Below are 16,517 nucleotides of genomic sequence, written 5' to 3' on the forward strand. Positions count from 1 at the left end.
TGCCCCTCCTCTTCCCCTTGTCAGGAAGCTCCAGAAACTGATGAAGCTCCAGACCCTGATGAGGTCTGACCTCAGTCTCCAGGATGAACAGACCAAGCGACCCCAGCCACTCCTGGTACCCTCCTCCAGACCCTGCACCATCCTCACAGCCTCCTTTGGACACTCTCTGCTAACTCTGTCTCCCTTATTTTGTGGTGCCCAAGACCACACACAGGACTCAGAATGAACTCATGTTGCACAGTGCTCAATTCTCCTGCTGGAGAGCCTAAGGCAGCAAAGCTCTGGGTGTCCCCAGCCCCAACTTTCCCTTCCTCCTTCCCTACACAGAGCTCCTGTCACCTCTGGATAGCGGGATGGCTCAAAATCAGTAGTTAACATCAGATGTTCATCATTTTTACTTACTACTATTACTCCTGTTAGTCATCTGAGGGACTACATTAGAAATTTCTTTCCTGAAATGGTTTTAGGCTTTACCCTGGAATTAACTGTCTCTATAAAAAGGAAGCATTAAAAAGCCATTTAACAGCTGGATACAACATCTGCCTTTCCTAGGTCATTAGTACTTAAGAACAGTTAATTTATGAAACTACAAGGTTACAGAGACTGACAAAAGAATCACACTTCTCTCTAATTTAAACCTTGTCTGTCAAGTGTTCCAATTAAACCAACTGTCTTCTTTTTTTTTTTTTTTCCTAATGCAAGGCACACCAAAGGGAAAGAACCATCAACTCTTTATATTTCAGCAGCTTTGTCACTATAAGAGGCCATTTTTCTTTGGACTCCAAATTATGGAGTGATATGATTTTATTTAGTATTTTCATATCTCAAACTCATGTTTGCAAGGTTTAAAAAATGAACTTGCAAGGTTAAAAAATAAATAAGAGGAGCACAAAAAACTCTCTCAAGCAATATACACATGAACTCCTTCTTTAACACCAGAATTTAAGGCAATCTCAAGATTCTTTGGGATATGGTAGGTTTTTTCTGAGGATGTATGTGAGGCAGGCAGCACTTAGTCCCATCCACTGGCTTCCTTGCTTTGAACACCTGGACTCAGATCACATAATGGCCTTCGTTACCAAAAATCATAAACCACTTGACAATTCAGCAATGGTTTAAGAATATGAACTAATTTATACTCATTAACAGACTTTTAATAGTTAGCATCAATTTTCATATGAAAATTATCACCAAAACCCATGAGGTTGTATAAAAAGGTGATATGACTCTTACTTTCAAAAGTAAGTGTAATTCTATAAAGAATAAAAAACTGAGCCTGAAAAGTGCAATTTAATAATATAGCCAAAAAAAAATTATTTTGAAAGTCATATTCTACACTCAATAGGGAAGCATTGGTTCCAATTTATAACGAAGCATCTCTGTTCTCAAGATCAGAATATTATGTTACTGTTGAAACTCCTTCCCTGCCAAAAGTAAAACATGCAAGTCTTTTCATTTCATGGTTTGAAATCTAAGTTTAAAAGTGGTTTGTATTTTTTCCCCCCTTAATCCAAGTTCTAATGACACTGATGTAGGCAGGTACCTTTTATAGGTATTTCCATTATCAGGGCTTGTTAAGAAAATATTCTTTCAAGAAGGATATTGGCATGCAGGTATCTCAGCATGAACAAAAACAAGTTTTACAAAATCTGGCATCAGAAGTTACTTCTGCAGAGAAAGAAGGAGATCAAAACCTCATTTGCACACCCACCCTCATCCAAATACATAGTTTTGAAGAAGAAATGAAAGAAGAAGGGCACGAAGCATGTAATGGATAATTGGCTACAAATTAATGCTCAGGGGGATGCAGGGGCCCACACAGAGCCCTCTTTGTTCCCCTTCCAGCCCATGAGTGTCCCCAGCTAAATGGCAATGGGTGGGGGAGTCTCCTCCTGCTCGGATTTCAGTGCAGAACTGAGACCTGCACTGGTGCCTCGTGAAGGCTGACTTAGAACTGAGACTAGATGGAGCTCAAGAATAAAGTAGGGATTTATTAGGAGGCTTCAACAGATCCATCTTGGGCAATACAAGAGCCCAGCCAGGGCTATGCCCCAGATGAACCCAAAATGGTCACAAAAATGGACAGCTGGTCACGGGGTCTTACACTTTTATAAGCTCTGGTGCATTTGCATATTGGAGCTAATTGTCCAATTCCAGCTTTAGGTTATGAAGTCCCATCCTTATTGTTTTCTCTCTTTAGTCCATGTTGTTTATGCTCTTGAGCCTGAGATTTGGACCATTTGTCCTTGGTCCCCAGCTAGAGAAGGAATTGTTTTGTCTCCCTACTCTGTGCAGAGATCTCACCATCCCCTAATATGAAGCCCAGACCCACACACTAAATCAGCCCAGAATCTGAAAAATATAAAAGCTCAAACCAGAGGCATCAGCATCTGCTGTGAATTATGGCTCTAACTCACACCTGACTTACCCTCACCCAGAGCAAAGCCTCTGCTGGCCCAGGCAGTAACACCAGGGTCACCCCAGCTCTGCCAGAGCAGAGCAGCCCCTGGGTGGCACACGGGTGCAGCTGGAGCCTCTCTCACATCTGGGGAATGCTGGTCATGTCAGACAGCAGCTACAACCCAGATAAATCCAGCCTGGGAGTGCAGAATACATCCTGGAAACAAACCACAGCCTGCCCCCAAACACAGGGCATCCGGACTGCACACCTGGGCTGCAACAAAACTCCTCCAGAACTTCAGCCAAGAACTTCTGCTTCCCTTCCTCTGCCCTCTGACAGGCTCTAAAGAACCAGGCTTGGCTCCAGTGTCAGTCCTTCTCCTGAACCAGCTGCAACTCATCATGTGATAATCCCATCCTCAATTGCTAAATCCCTCCTTTTCAGTGCACATTTCCTGGTGTTAAGCCAGTTATTCGCCTGTGGCTCCCTATTCTTTCAGACTTTCCCAAGACTCGCTCTTTTAATATCCACTGTGTGGTTTTTCCACACATAAATAAATTGTTTCCATCACTCCCAACATTTTAAACAGACAAACACATGGCCTGAGATAATACACATATTATACTCTAGGTCTGCTAAGTTCAATTTTTCCACCTCTGAAGCACAGGGGGAGAAAGTGTTAAATCAGGTGTTAAAAAGTTGTATATTCTCCTATGGTGAGAAGTTTCATACCAAAATTTAGCACAGGGTGCACAAAGCTTTATAGTTATGTTAACAAAGCTGTGAAAACAACTGTTTTCCTGGTGAAAATTGTGAAAGACTGTCTTCACATCCTCAAGGCTGATTTGTGTGAACCACAGCCTACAAGAGTATCAGGCACTAATCTAAATAATTTCCTACATTAATATACATAATATCACTATAAGCTACTTAATTATGTAAGAATGAATGCAGCAACACCAGATAGATTTAGAAGGAAATTGAAAGAACTCAGAATTTCCATTAGAACTCCAACGTTTGTTTCACCTCTGTGTTCCTGCTTTTCTGCTAACATGCACCATGCTCTAATTTCAAATTCTTGCACTGCCCAAGCAGAATAGCCCAGACATGATGCAGTGATTTAAGTCACATGTGCAACTCAAACATTTCAAGTTGAATTTTTAAAGTTTCCAAATCCTTGTTTCTGTTTTTGTAATTGACACTGGATGGGGAAATGGTTTTAATTGCTATCAGTTCATTGTCTGATATGGAAGATAATGAAGTACCTAGAAATGTTATTAGTTTGCAGTATTTCTTCAAATTGAAAGAGAGTAGATCTAGATTAGACATTAGGAAAAAATTCTCTTCTGTGAAGGGTGGGGAGGCCCTGGCACAGGGTGTCCAGAGAAGCTGCTCCATCCCCAGAAGTGTCCAAGACCAGCTTTGACAGGGCTTGGAGCAACCAGGGATGGTGGAAGGTGTATTAATTTGTGGCATCACAAAATTAATATCATGAATTTGCAGAATTAAGGCCCAGGGAGCAGAAGGAGATAAAATTAGAAATGAATATGAGAAAATTAGAATGACTATGAGATGACAGTGCATACAGTAAAGGCAGATGCTTTCTAATTCACAGCTGAAAGAGCTTTACAAGTGAGCAGCTAACCTACTTAATGGGTGCTCAAAGGACCTAAAAAAGCCAGCACAGACAGCATTAAATTTCATTAACTCATATTTTCAAAAAAGTTCTGTCGCTATACAGGCAGCAAATCGTGTTTTGAATGCAGTTAATCAGCCATACAGTGAGAACTGAGAGGGACAGCCACAAAAATAAATGCAAGTATTTCAAAAGCATTTCTTTATATTGCTGGTTTGGAAAAGGACCTGTGCTTAAATTCTGTTCACTGATAAGTGAACTCCTCCCTACCCAACCAGTTAACAATATTGTATCAGACTTCCTAAGGAGGCATTATTAACTCAGTATCAGAAAGAAGATTACAACATCCTAATTACACAGATACGCATAACATCAAAGGCGCCACAATAATCACATCATTCAACAGAAAACTAAGAAGGTTAAACCACTAACACTTTAATCCAAAGCAACAAAATCAGCACGATGTTACAAGAAATTACAAGACATCTAAACGTGAACACCAGCAGCAGGTTTTTGTCTGGCACAAACACACAAGTCCAAGGGCTGCTCTGTCCCACCCTACAATCCTGTCACTGACTCAGCCCAGCACAGAAAGGAACAGGGCTCAGGGGGAGTTCTCCTCAGCACTTGCCTGCAAGGTCTCCCAGCAAACAGCACTAGGAAAGATATGAGGCTGTAATCCCTCCTCTGTGTCCCACATCCTGTCCCGAATCTCACAAACTCATAATTACTACAGCATCAGGTGATAAGAGGAAGAAGGAATGGGTTACCTGTAAAATGAGAAAGCAGTAACTAAAGCAAGTAATTTCTTCCACTTTTCAATATCCTAGTGATTTCTAAGCTTTAATCAGTCATTTACTTGCCTAAAATCTGCCATCCACCAAAAGACACACTTTAGAAAGGAATTTTTAGTACCCTGTGGGACCAAAGTGATACATTTTAGCCCATTTCTTCTTAGTAAATGTCATGATTTTAATCAAATTTGTTCAGAGGAGTGAAGATTAGTTAAAGAAGAGAAGTAACTGGAACATTAAATTAAGGTATCATTGGGAATTAAAAATTTAATTTTCTGTTATTATCAGTGGTATATTATGAATAAAGAACATAGAATATGCAATTAATATGCAACACAATATGAACAGCATTTGAGAAAAATGAATTAGATATGTAGGACAAAAAGGGATGAATTCTTAAACCAAATTCAATTTGCTTTACTCTGTTCAATCTTCCTGTGGGTCCCTGTTTAAATATTTCCAGGTATGGGAAGAGTCACCACTAAATTCTGATGTGTTTTAAGGGGATTAGGGTTCATGACAGGTAACCCAATATATTTCCTACACAAATCAAGGCATTACTTCTGTAAGCTTGTTTTTGAGCAGATATCTGCTTCCCACATGGAGCTCCATGGAAAGGAACTGGACAAAAACCAGTTTTTAAGCCAAACAGCAGAACTATGTAATTAATTAAAAAGTTAAAATATTCTTAAAACATAATCTAAACTCCCAGGTTATCTAAGGTTAAACTGTGTTATTCAAGGTTACTAACCAAGCACAAAATTACCTTTTCCTAGGTCACTCCCTGTTCTGTATATGGGTATTTTTGAGAAAGAAGAGAAGCAGCAATGTCCTCTCACACAAGCAGTACCTTTCTCCTGCATCAACGAAGGGAAATAGGGAAAACATCCAGAAAATAAGAAAAATATTCCCCATGTTAAAGAATATCCATTTGATTTAATGGCACTTGCATTTACACTTACATGAAATTATTTCTTCCTGATCAAGACAACTGGGACACTGACAATTTTCTTGATTTCAGCATTTTTTGTGTAACTCTATTGCTAAGGATCTAATTAAGGTTTCCCTAGCTAAGGCTGATTACCACGTAGGTTCTGAATTCTCAGGTATTTGAAACTCTTTGGAAAATAAGTAGCCAATATAAAGAAAGGTTCCTTTTATTGCCACTTGACTCCACTCAGGTGCAACAATGCATAAAACAAACCAAGTGCAGGTGTGCACATTCAGGCTTTGTGGTGTGTGTTTGGGAGCCTGTTTTCAGATTCCTCAACCTTCCTTTTCCTATCCCATCAATTTTCCTCTTCCCCAGGCAACCAGATTATTTAAGCACACTGGAGCTCAAACAAAAACTGTATACATGGAGTCCTATTTTGCATATTAAATATGGATGAAAGGACAGAGACAGTCCCTCAGTTCTGCAAATCTCATAGAACTACAACAGCCAAATTCATGTATGTGTTAAAGTTAAAAAAAAAGGTTGGGTGTTTTTGTTCAGTAAGATAAACTAATGTTACTTTATGCTTCCATGAAGCCAGCAATTTTTTAATCAGTTTTTCTAAAATATTTTAATTGCATAAATTGACAATTATCTGCTTACTCCATGTTATCTATTGACAACTCATTTCTAACAAGCCCTGTTTTGTACTTTTTCAAATACATCCCTCTTCATTTTTGACACCCAGCATTTTAGAGGGCAACTGTGATCACCCAGACTGACCTTCTACATTGCACAGGCCAAAGAATTAAACTCAGCAATTTCTTCATTGAGCCCACATGCATCTGGCTGAGCTGGATCACATCTCTCACAGTGATATACAACCTTCATTTCAATGTACAAACCAACAGCAAATTACAAATTGGTTAATCACTGGTTTGGATCTGTCTACAGCTGTGACCTTCAGACTCACAAAACTAGTGAACACATTTATTCCATGCACTTAGTACATAGGTTGAATTTCCAACTTATCCCTAAATTGCAAGCATTTGGTAAATCCTCTCAATTTCAGAAGACAATTATTACTTGATATCAGTTCTGAGGCAAAAATCTGGCCCAAAATTTTCTTCCATGCCAAAGGAAACTCAGAGAAACGCAGCTGTCAAAGAAGTTCTGGAAACTGGCTAAATTATCCAAAAAGAAATAACATGCAGCAAAAGCAACAAGTGTTGAATACTACTCAATGCCAAATATATACTGAGAGATTATCCTTAGGAGTTCTGCTGCAGTTCAGAGATCAATAATTTTGTACTTAAGCTTGTCAAGTCATAGCATTGCATCTCCTCCATCAGTTTTGAGTGATAACAGAGAAGATGCAATTTCAGGAGTCTTGTCAAGAGTTTTCATGGGGGGGGGGGGCTGTGAAGTACTTTCTTCAGAGATCAGCTACAGTACATACTGTAATACTTTTTTTTTTCTTAAAAAAGAGAAAGAAAAAAAAACACTGATAGATTTGAAAAACTTCAAGTGTAGGGACTATGGTTTGTCTGAAGTTACAAAATCAGTTGCATGTTCTGAAATCAAAGTACAGACCCTGTACTTATGTCACACGGCTGGGACACCAAAGGTGCTTAAAGACCAACCAGTTTTTGGAACCAAGGTGACACTGCCCTCATGTAGTCAGAATTACTTACAGGGTTACATTCATTAACTTCCAGCAGAGCAGCTTTGGACAATTCCCCGTTTCACAGCTCTCAGGGAGAGCCACATCTCTGTAAATTCTCATCTTCTTCCTCATGCTCAGAGATGATCTAACCAAGCATGAGAGCAAGAGGCCAAGACAATACTTAAATCATATTACCAGAAGTTTTTCTTGGATCAGAAAACCTAAGTTAACATTCAAAGCAAGTCCTTAACAAAAGAATTGACCTGAAAATATGTCCTTTATTTTGCTGCTCTTAGCCTGATGCCTTCTGCCAAAAAAAAAAAAAGAGACTCCTCTTTTTCATTATGTTATTGGCATCAACATTGTTTCTATACGCTATTCTCTGCATGAATTCTTGGGTTAAGTCATACTTTACTTCTCCTCAGAAAAGATAAATAGTCCTGATTTTTTTATACACTGCAGAGACATTTTATTGAGGAAATTAGATGGCTCTGAAAACTTCAAAAGCAAATTTCAAGCCATAAGGCTTTTATTATTTTAAAGTATTTAGCTATAATTTGCCTTTACCTTATCCCTTACTTCATTACTGCAATTACTATAGATGATCAAGTTCAAGAGAAAAAAAAAAAAGGCAGTACAGTAAAGCTGAAAGCAAAAGGCAGCAAAATATTTTCAGTGATTTCAAATCTGCTTTTGAAATTTGTACGCACATATGATTTGATAACCTAAGAGCAAAGAGGAGAACTGTAGATTAAGAATATTTTGCTAGGTGAAGCACATTTCAAGGAAAAATAGGTGTTTTTTGAGATATTTATTCACTGCTTAACTTTTTTAATTCTTTACTCCTGTAGAGAGCTATAAAGAAGCACGGTGTGTTTAACTGATTAGAGAACGATATCTGCTTACTCAGCCTAAAACAGTTTCAAACTTTTGCTAAATCCAGCTCTTAGAACTCAAGGCCTGTCAAATAAAAAATACTGAATGCATTATGGTTTGAGAATAAGCCCATACATGGACACTATTTATTTTAAACTACTGAAAAGACTATTAATTGGTGTTGCATTTGCAGTACAGGTGTGCTGCTGGAATGCAAACAAGCAGAGATTATGCAGAACGAAGGACAGGCAGTGATTTTGAAATGATAATTAGAAACACAAGGGATCTGAGAGGGTAGTGGAAAAAAGTGAATGTGCTGATTGTGAGAAAAAGAGAAACCTCCCAGAGCAAAGGATCCAGAATAACACTCCCAGTAAATTCAGAAAGAATCAAGTGTGCACCTCTCCAGAAAGCCTTGGGCTGGGCACTGCCCATCAGGCCACCTCTCTGCAGCACAGGCTCACCACATCCATCACACACCAGCTGCATCTCCCACAGAAATCTCACCAAGTTCTGTCACGGGAAAGCAACACCAAATAAAGCAACAGCTTCATTCAAATAAACTGCGCAAATCCCATTACATTAGAGCCCTAAGTTAATTAACACTCAGAGCAGCAATGTCAGCACATTGGCTATGTGGACTTCTATGGAAGATGAAAACCAACACCTCAATGAGAATGTTTAAGATGCTAGAGATACTATTTAGTAGCAGTTTGCTTCTACAGTTCACTTCTACTGAACTTCAAAGCCACAAGAGCTTTGACACAAAACTTCAATTTTTCTCATATCTTCCACTTCCCTTCTATTGAGATGCAGATGTATTCTTGTTACAGATCTATTCTAAGTTACAGTTCTCATAGTTGTCCAATATGGCAGACACCAATAACCAGATTTTCAAGTGTGTTTGAATGGAGAACAATGTAACTCAAAGGGATTTCTCAAAAAAAATCTACGTCAGTCTTGGAAAGCATTGATTTGCTCAAATTCACGCACACTTTTCACTATGAACCCAGTACCAAGCTCCTCCTCAAAACAACAAACAAAAGAACTGCTACTTCTCAATTGGAATTTCAGAAGTAAAAAACTGCAAAACCATTCCTGCTGATTCTGTATGGAAGGCATTCACAAATTCTGAGAAAAGATCATAATAAAACAAGTATTGCATGGATTAAGAAGCATTCCAGATTATCAAAAAAAAAAAAAAAAAAAAAAAAAAAAAAAAAAAAAACATTTGAAACACTCAAGAATTACTTACTTTGCTTCAAATCCTAAACCACCACTGTTATGACTCCATCAGGTAATTTCATGTGGGCAGGGACAGAAAATCTCACACCACAAGTGGCTTCAATGGCCTAAATGGCTTAGTAAACCTCAATTTGCCATTAAATGAAGACCAAGAATCATCATCATTTAACTGCTGCTTTAGCTCAGTGGCCATTTTGAACTTACCATGACAAACTCTAACACAGAGAAGGTTCACAGGGCCCTTCCCACAGCAGGTAAAAAGACTTCCCCATTCCACAGCATTTACAGCACAAATTGATCTCCACACCACAAGGCACTGAAGACGATGCATCAAGGACAAATGTAAACTAAGCAACTTTAGAGTGTTTTATGTTGCTACCTATTTTTCAGGTTAATACGAGATCTTTACACTGGTACATTACTGTGTCTGAGGCCAGTGGAGTTATACTGCAGTTTCTTTAGCAGATTGTATTATATTTCTTCACAGTTCCTATCTACTTTCAAATTTAAGCAAACCCGAGGGAACGCAGCCTTTCCGTATTTTTGTTGATAGCTTTGCTGCTCTACCCCCATCTCTCTCAAGAGAGCTTGTTAGGTGTAATACCTCTAAGAAAAAGGTTTAAGCAACATTTTGTTCCAAATCCTGAGAAAAGAAAAAATAATTTTAATTATGTTCTCATTTCCATGCCAGGCCATCTTCTTTAGTATGACATCCAAGCACATTCTGCACTGCAACAAATTTTGAGAAACAAATGAAAAAACATCCCCGGCTCCTGAAGCTAGGAAGGCAGTTTTATTTATCCAGCAGTAGGTATCTGAAATGCCTATCATAAAAATACTATAAAAACAGTTGAACAGGTATTTCTTGGAGCAAAGAAAGGCAAGAGAAAAGTCTGCAGTATAGCTTGAAGACAAGTCTTCACAGCTGCATTTATCAAGCTTCAGCCGATTCTGAATACATCCATTCAGTACAGGAAAACCCAAATGAGAAACAACAGGAAAAAAAAAGATGTCAGGCTGCTTCTGTTGGGTTGAAGAAACTAATACCACTATGAAAGCCATCAAAGAAGGTGCGCACGCTTCTCATTGCAAATGTACTCCTGCTAACATTGCAGAACCACCCAACTATTCCCAACTAAAATGCAAAGTGCCACATCCCCTGTCAGCTGCCATGTCTCTGCCAGAGGCTTCAGTTCTGCCCCAGCCTTTGTCTACTCATATCTCAACATGTACCTGTGAGACAGATTTTTCTGTGTATTAAGAAGATGACAACTAATGGAGAAATGAAGAGGTGAGCTTAGATATAGAAAACTACTGGACACTCTCCCTGCTGAAGCTGAAACCTCTGTTACTTTAATTACAACGTCATTTATTTCCTGTGAAGGTGTCTTGTTTGGGGAGAGGAGCTGGGATGATTTTTTTCAATCAAAAATTGTTCCATTTCTTGGTTCTGGCTTCAGCTTTTTATGAGAATAAAACCACTGCAAAACATTCATCTCTGTGGAGATGAGCTCCCTTCCCTAACACACTGAGATGCCTCGGAGCACCAGAAGTGTTCATCCGAGGATGGTGAAACATTTTGCTTTGAGCAGTTCTGCATCCATGCATATAAACTCTATCTCCAGCAGGTGAGATTCATAATGTTGCTGAAATCCATCAGAGCCTTGTCATCCACATCACCAGGACAGGGTGGTTTATTCATAGAGGGAGAGCCATATTCTAAGAAAATATTAAAAAAACCCTTACAATTGACAATATGTTACATAAAGGAGTCTCTTTTGAGTAAGCAGCTGGAACAGCTCGATTTCCTGATCGCTGATCAGTATTGCTGATCACATTTAAATGTCACTGCAGCCTAGCATTTGTGCTTGATCCTGCTTCCATTAAAACAAATGTCAGAACTCCCAAGAAGATTATCTCCTTCATCGGCCTTAAGGCTATATGAAACACTCTTCTTGAACTCAGAAGAGCTATAATTAGAACAACATAGTCCTAAAGAATTATTAAGTATACTGAGAATACCATGAGACTGCTAAATATTGCACCTCTGCCCTGAACTACAGCAAGGTGTGAAGCATCTATTGCAGCTTCTGTATTTTCTTTCATTTTTCAATAGTCATGTGAGAAATAATGATCTATACCTTCACTGAAAACTTGGCTTTGTACACTGGATATTTAGCAACCAAGAAATAGTTATTATGCTCCCTTGCTCAAAACTAAAGTTTCCCTTCATGTGTCATACAGGAGAGTCATTGGCTCTAATTTGCACATATGGAACCACTCATGCCTTTCTTTGTGCTAAGGCATGCAGCCTCCACAAAGTCACTGATTATTGACCTGAGTGAAATAGTCAAGGCAGGCCTTAAAGTCAATGCTTCCTAAATTACACTTCTAAATTTTTGTTGCACATTCCCAAAGCCTCTGCCATAGCAAACTAGACCTCAACATCATTTCTTCAAGAAAAGGGCTTTATTTTGGGATATGGCAGCATGGGCCACTTCCAGCACTGCACCTGAAAACATAAGTACAGGAAGGATTAATGCTGAGTACAAAATGAAACGCAGCAAAAACAAACAAGTCTGGTGGGCTGGAAAGAACCTCTCAGTTGCAACACACTTCACAGCACAATCAGAAACATGTTCTACAGGGGAATAATAAAAAGATGGTAAAACAATGTCCTTGTGGGTTTTGGAATTCCTGCTGTAAGCAGGGCAACACGTCAGCTTAGAGGGGCTGCACACAGAATCTTTTCTGATCAAACCCTAAAGTATTTCCAGTCTTTCCCCATCTGTGCAGTGCATGGTGAGTGTCCCTCCCATTCCAGCCACCACAAGCCTCTATTAAAAACTCATGCTTAGAGCATTGGTCAGTTTAAAAATAAAAATAAAAATCCAAGAAAAGCCGAATCAAGGCTAATTTTTAACAGGGTCTCACTATACAAACTCAGCTCTCCACCCACTGCTGGGAATAAGAAAACTGCACAAAATCCTCATGCTTTGCATTTACAGTATGCAGCCATCGCTGGATTAGTTTACACCAGCTGCAAAAACTCATCACCTGTAACAAGAGATTCTTCTTGTGTTGGCAGAAACCTTCCAATAGTCTTCAGTCCTCACAGAAGACAAATATTTTACATGCAGTTTTCTTCAAGGCAAAGTACACAGCGTTCCATGTTGATTTTTAATTTTAAGATAAATACTTTCACTTCCAGTTTGCTACAAGCAAAAATCACTAAAAGCATGAGCCTTTTACAAGTTCTGTAAAATAAACATGTTCCTCTAGAAAAATTGTTCTTTGTTTTTCAGATGATTTCATAATTCAGTGGCATTTCCATGGCCAGTCATGCACTACTGCAGTCAGAAAAGATGAATTCATCCCTCTAAGGAATTAATACAATACTGAAAGATCATGTTATGGTCTTCTAATTACTTTATGGCACCCTACAGAGAGAATCAACTTTGAACAGCAACACATTTCTGTTGATGAAAACATTGCTCTACTTATGTATCATTTTAGTACGGCGTGTCAGGCTGTCTCAATCGACCTCCTGCATGCAAGTCAAGCTTCTACAAATGCTAAAAATCTTAATTATTATACTTAATTCAAGAACATGAAGCCAAATTCTTCCCCAAAACAGTAGAAAATAAAGGAATACCCCTAACAACAGATGGTGGGGAATGGAAGGCTGTATTTCTTTCCTTTATATGAAGACATTGTACAAAACCAACACTCCACTGGAGGCCACTGTCACAGCTGACAAGTTTGCATAACCTGTTTCTAGAAGACACATAGGAATTGTAATCAGCACCCATAAATTATAGCTACAACTCTGAAAAATGCCCAAGGACATACTTATCAAATAGAGCCAATACTATTAACATAATGGCAATTCATTGATTTTTCCTTACAGTAATTCCAATCTATATGCAGGCATATGAACTTGGAAACCAATTCTGAATAGGATTTCAAACACTTATTCTAGGAAATGTTGAAAAGAAAAAAAAAAAACAAAACCCACCAAACCGAGCTGTAATTATCATTATTTGTTGCTGAAGCAAATACTACAGTTTCATAGAGAAAGCTCAAAAAGCATTAGGTCCTGCAAATGCTTTTCTGTGCTGAAAACATTCCCAAGACACTCTTGCTGAAATAATGACCCCAGGAAATGTAGTCAAATGTACTTCCCTGCCCCTCCAAACAGACCATGCAGAGATGATCACACCACATGCATTTCAAGTCAGGTTTTGACCAAAAACTCAGGTTTGCAGGGTTCAGCATGAGAGCCTCATCCCCTGCCTTCACTCTGCTGAGCTGGCAGCAGTTGAACCATTTCACCATTAGGCTGCTCCATGGTACGCTCCTGTACGGTCCCAGTGATTTTCTGATGGTTAATCTCAGACCATCGTTAACACGTTATAGCTACAGGCAGTCGTGAGAGAATGATCAATTAAGCACGATTAGCAATTTTCTTTGCCTTGTCCAACCCCCTCAAATTAAGTGCTTCAGGCTTGACCATTGTGCCACAATAAAAACGAGTAAAACACATTTAACCTCATTATTCCTGTTTGAATAGCAAATTACCTAAAACCAACTCATTCAGCCATGGCAATGAAGAGCTGCAAATTGTTTGTTAGCATTGTCTTCCCCACACGTCCTTTCTGCTGTGAGTTCTATTACATCACTTGCAATTTATAAAGCAACAACACAAAACACTTCAGAGGACACCAGCTGGACACGAAGTGTTTTGTAACAGTTAAAAGGGGGCAGCAGCACAGAGCAGAGCCTCACATACAAAGACATAAGGAACAATTTGTTTGTTGTATGAGTGACCTCTCTATAGGCAATGGAATAATATGGAATTTAATTTAAAAAATAGCCTGGTGCAAATCAGAGGAGACCCTAAAAACTGGACTGATTTCCACTAGGAATGATCTTCAGGATTTTTAACTAGATCTTCTAAAAGTGAAATTGTAACAACTTAATTGACAAACTCATGAAGGACAAACTCCTTCAAACCTTATCTTTTCATATTGAACAAGGTTATCATCCCTTATTTCCCCACCCTCCCTTCTTTCTTAATTATTTTTTCTCCATATACAGAAAAGCTGTCTTACTCCACAAGAAGTTGTGTATTTGGGCACTAGGAGGGGTCTGTGATTCATCCTGTTGAAATGAGACCAGCATCCCCATGACTTAAAAAGACACCTCTATTAAATTAAAAAAGAAGAGAGACATCTGTGTATGAAAATAGGGTGAAAGAATATCCTAAGTCCAAAGTCCAGGAGCTGAACAACTGTCAGCACGAACAGCAGAGTCTCATTACTGGGTGAGCACTGGGGAACAGGATGGCCACCACCAGCAGAAATTAAACTTTAATAGATCAAACATTTTCACTTGCAGTTTAAGAACAAAAACTGATGCAGAAAGATACAGCTCTCAGAGCACTTCCCTGCTCCCTTCCTCCTGGCTGAAAAGAAGCTTACAGGAAACCTGTATATTAGCAGGACAGGACTGCCTTTGGTTCACTGCCATGAAGGGTTCTCATTGGAACAAATGCTCTGTGTGTATCCCTTGGGCTCCTCCCAGGCTCATTCCCAACCTGCAAGCTCCTCAGTGAACTGAACAAGCAGTGGTGGTGTTCACACATCTCTCCTTTATTTTATCATTCTGTTTTTGCTATTTGATGGATGGAGTTCTTGGACAATCTCCCACTGAAGTTATTTTCTAACTCATGGCAATGTTGCCAGCCATGACATTTCATCCACTGCTTTTAGGGACACCCAGAACTCAAGAGCAATCTCATTTGAGATTCAGACAAATATATGGAATTAATTCCCATATATGCCAACAGCTGGGGCACAGATATTTACATCTGCTCAACCATGGATCAGAGAGTATGCTCAGCTCTCAGAAGCTGGGACACATCAACATCAGTAACATGATCAAACGTGGCTGAGTGGAAGTCTAAGCTTCTGCAAATCTGCCAAGTCATATTTAAACATTTTTGTTCCAAGGCATTTTAGGAGAGATCTGGACTGGCCTTTGTAGCACTGCTTTACTCCTAAAGTGCATGCCTCATTTAGATGTGAAATACTACAGATTTTCATTTAGATTTACCTCAAAACAATTTACTAAGTCGAACGAGTGGGGAATGAATAGAGCTGATAATGATGAGTTCTTTATTTTTTCCCCCTAGTTTTCCTTCCTTCCATCTCTGTTTGCAGTAATATTAATTACACAAATATAACAGCCTTGAACTGTCTGGTGTCTTTCTGTCTTTATAGATTCACATCTAAGGGGTTTTTTTTTAATTTTTCAAATACTAATAGAAGAACAGCAAGGTTGGGCAGCCCACTGCTCACGACACTGTATTAGAGACTGCCCTAGAGAGCTTTGCCACAAACTACCACGTAAACAAAACTGTCCAAAGTACAAATTAAGGGCGTTCTTTGGAACTTCCAGTCAACAAGTTTTGATTTCTAGTAAAAGAACAAAAAGTCTGAACTTTAAGGAAACTCAACAGTTATTTCAAATATTCATTTAAAATTCTGTTTCAGAACAATTAAACACATTTCATTCTAATTAAGCAAAAGGTATATCAGAACAGCAAAAACCAGGTATGAAAAATACAATGCATTAAAATGCTTTAACAGCACACACATATGCATATGGCAATGCAAGCAGAGTTCTGCAGTGCTAGAGCCCATCAAGCTACATTAAAATCCCAGGGGAAAGAGGGAAAGAAGCAAAACCTGCACAAAGGGCAGGTGACACCATAAATTGTTCTTGTTTTTCTTACAGAATCCAATACTTCCCCAACTTCTTAGGAGTTTCTGGACTACAAAAGTGACAGCAAAGTGATTTTCTTCAGGTCTCTTGTTTTTAAGAATCTGACAATAACAACAGTGATAAAATGCAGCAAGTTTTTCTTTCATAAGCTATGAAAAAACCTCGCATTGAAAGAG

At 38.9% G+C, this 16,517-nt stretch overlaps 1 protein-coding gene across 2 annotated transcripts in view; it reads right to left on the reverse strand.

Moving 5' to 3' along the window:
* The window catches only part of NAALADL2 (N-acetylated alpha-linked acidic dipeptidase like 2), a 405,646-nt gene that overhangs the window by 363,179 nt on the left and 25,950 nt on the right, over positions 1-16,517 (reverse strand). The gene's annotated exons all lie outside the window — the stretch shown is intronic.

This window comes from Agelaius phoeniceus, chromosome 10 (assembly GCF_051311805.1).
Source record: "Agelaius phoeniceus isolate bAgePho1 chromosome 10, bAgePho1.hap1, whole genome shotgun sequence".
Classification (NCBI taxonomy): Eukaryota; Metazoa; Chordata; class Aves; order Passeriformes; family Icteridae; genus Agelaius; species Agelaius phoeniceus.